The sequence below is a fragment of the Olea europaea genome, unplaced genomic scaffold (assembly GCF_002742605.1).
Source record: "Olea europaea var. sylvestris unplaced genomic scaffold, O_europaea_v1 scaffold1681, whole genome shotgun sequence".
In the NCBI taxonomy this organism is placed as follows: domain Eukaryota; kingdom Viridiplantae; phylum Streptophyta; class Magnoliopsida; order Lamiales; family Oleaceae; genus Olea; species Olea europaea.
This window is the reverse complement of record NW_019234485.1, coordinates 98,359-101,233: the sequence shown is the minus strand read 5'-3', so window position 1 is coordinate 101,233 and position 2,875 is coordinate 98,359.

Genomic DNA, 2,875 nt, shown 5'->3' with positions numbered 1-2,875 from the left:
TTTGCAAAATCACCCATATTTTGACCAGACTCGTCATATTTCCCATAGTACTCACCACCTCGGTCAGATCTTACAACTTTAATATTTTTCCCACATTATTTCTCTACTTCCAGTTTGAAAACTTTGAATTTCTCAAGTGCATGTGATTTGTCGTTAATCAAATAAACATATCCATATCGTGAGAAATCATCAATGAAAGTTATAAAATATTTATTCCCACATATAGTGGAAAGCAAAGGTCCACTGATATCAGTGTGAATTAAGTCCAAAATTCCATTACTCCTAGTCGAACCCTTCCTCGTAGACTTAGTTAACTTTCCTCTTATACAATCTATACAAGTGTCAAAATCGGAGAAGTTTAAGGAAGGAAGTATCTCATCTTTTACTAATCTTTCCATTCTGTCCTTAGAAATATGACCCAATCGCTTATACCACAACATAGAGGATGATTCACGAATTAAAGCCCTTTTCTTTGATACATTTGTAACACACGAGACATCACCAAAAGAAGCCAAAAATAATTTATATAAACCATCACATAAAATGCCATTTCCAATCAAATGAGAATCATTAAATAACTTAACCATTCCATTACCAAAATTAAATGTAAAACCACAAGCATCAAGTTTTGGTATAGAAATTAAATTCCGTCTCATCTGCGGTACATAAACTGTATTTTCCAAAACAAGATAAAAACTAGACTCTAAAGTTAACTTCACTACTCCTATGAATTCAACCTTCACTTGAAATCTATTTGCAACGCTCAAGCTTACTTCATTCTCACTTGGCCTCCGTTTGCTTAAAAACCCCTGCAAGGAATTTGCAATATGAATACTAGCTCCCGAGTCTAACCACCAAGAATTCAAAGGTACATCTACTAAAGAAGACTCAAAACAAACTAAGGCCAAGGGAATACCTGGAGAACTCTTCTTCTTTTCCAACCAAGTCTTGAATTTAAAACATTCTTTCTGCCACTGACCCATTTTTTTACAGAACTTGCATTGATCATTTTTCTTTATAACTCCTTTGGGACCACTAAAATTTTTATTCTGTTGACTTCGGTGAGACTTATTACCCTTACGAAACTTAGGTTTATGATTATGAGAAGGCCCCTTATTCTGTGATGGCTGAAAAGCTAATTGCACAGTTTCAACAGTTCCACGGCGCATCCTATACTCTTCTTGGGCACACACTGCTATGAGGTCATTCAATTTCCACTTATCCCACTGAGCATTGTAAGCAACCTTAAGCTGATTAAACTTGCTAGGAAGGTTATTCAATACATGATAGACTAGGAAAGGCTCCGCAATGGGAATGTCAAGAGCCTTTAGCTTAGATGATATATTTATCATTTTCATGACATATTTCCTAACACCACTTGTACCATCATATTTCATGCTCATAAATTTATCCATCAGATCCTCAGTTTCGGCTTTATCAGACTCAACAAATTTTCTCCTATGGCATCCATAAAACTTTTGGCATTTTCATTATTAGGGATGGCACCTAGAATGGAATCAGATATCGATCGCTTAATGATTTTCAAACAGAGTTTGTTAGCCCTTTCCCACTTTTCATGCTCGGCTACATATTCAACGGTACTCTTATTTGTGGGTTTTTCAAGCTTATTCTCCATTGCAAAATTCAAACCCAAAAGACCAAGTGATATTTCTACGTCTCGTTTCCATCTTACATAGTTATTCCCAGTCAATGTTTCAATAGCAGCCAATTGATTCGAAAGAGACGAGGCATTATAAACTGTGGACACATAAAATATTACACTCTTAATATCATCCAAACTTAATGCATGCAATCAAATGGATGATGAAATATCTAACTAATTAATATGGGTTATTAATTAGATAATCCGTAATTTAAATCGAAACATATGAATTTTATTACGGTAAGAGCCTAGGTGCATCATCATAAAGTCACATTTGGGTCGACAATACAACATGCTATAAGGTATTCTTAAAACACATCATGCAGCCAGTTAATAAAATTACACTGATTTTCGAAACAACAACACCTTTGGGCAGAAGGAAATTTCTAAACTAAAATAAGCTCGTTAACTTTCTCATGCCATTTTTCAAAAATATTACATATAATACCACCTTTGGGCAAGATATTATATGCAATAAATCAAATGTTGTTGGGCAAAAATATATGTATTTTTTTATTGTTGAGAAAATCGAATAAATAATAATGAGTGTGCCACTTTGGCAGCTACCACCCATTTTTATTTCAAAACATTTCTCTTGGTGGGAAAACAAGAATCGTCGCAAGGCCCATAGAAAAATTCAATCACAAAATAATAATCATGTAACAAATCATAATCATTAATTGATAAACGGTAAAATTTATATGTGATTTGGAGACAAAAAGGGCAACAAAATTCAATATTTCAATATATATAAAAATTAAAATTTAAACGCACAAATAATGACAATATTTAAATACATAATCATTTGAATGAAATAATACAAAAGTCGTCAATTAAATTATGTTAATATATTTTAATCGAGTCAATTATCAATTAAAGTTTTAATTTGGTCAAAAAGAATTTTAGGGTCAAAAGTTTAGAAGTTCAAATTTAAGAGCCCCTTATTGAAAATTACATCTTAACCCATTTAAAATTAAAATTAGGTCCTTTAATATTGCATGACAGGTCCCTATTCTAAAAATTGCAATATGACCCGAATTTCTAATTGCAGACACGGGCCTCCAATTTCACAAATTGCAAGGAGGCCCCCATCCCCAAATTCCATCACAGCATTCCGTATGTATAATTATTGATCCTCAAAACTGCCTCATTTATGTAGCTTCAATTTATAATACCACATGGCTCTTGAGTTGCACATCAATGACTAGATAT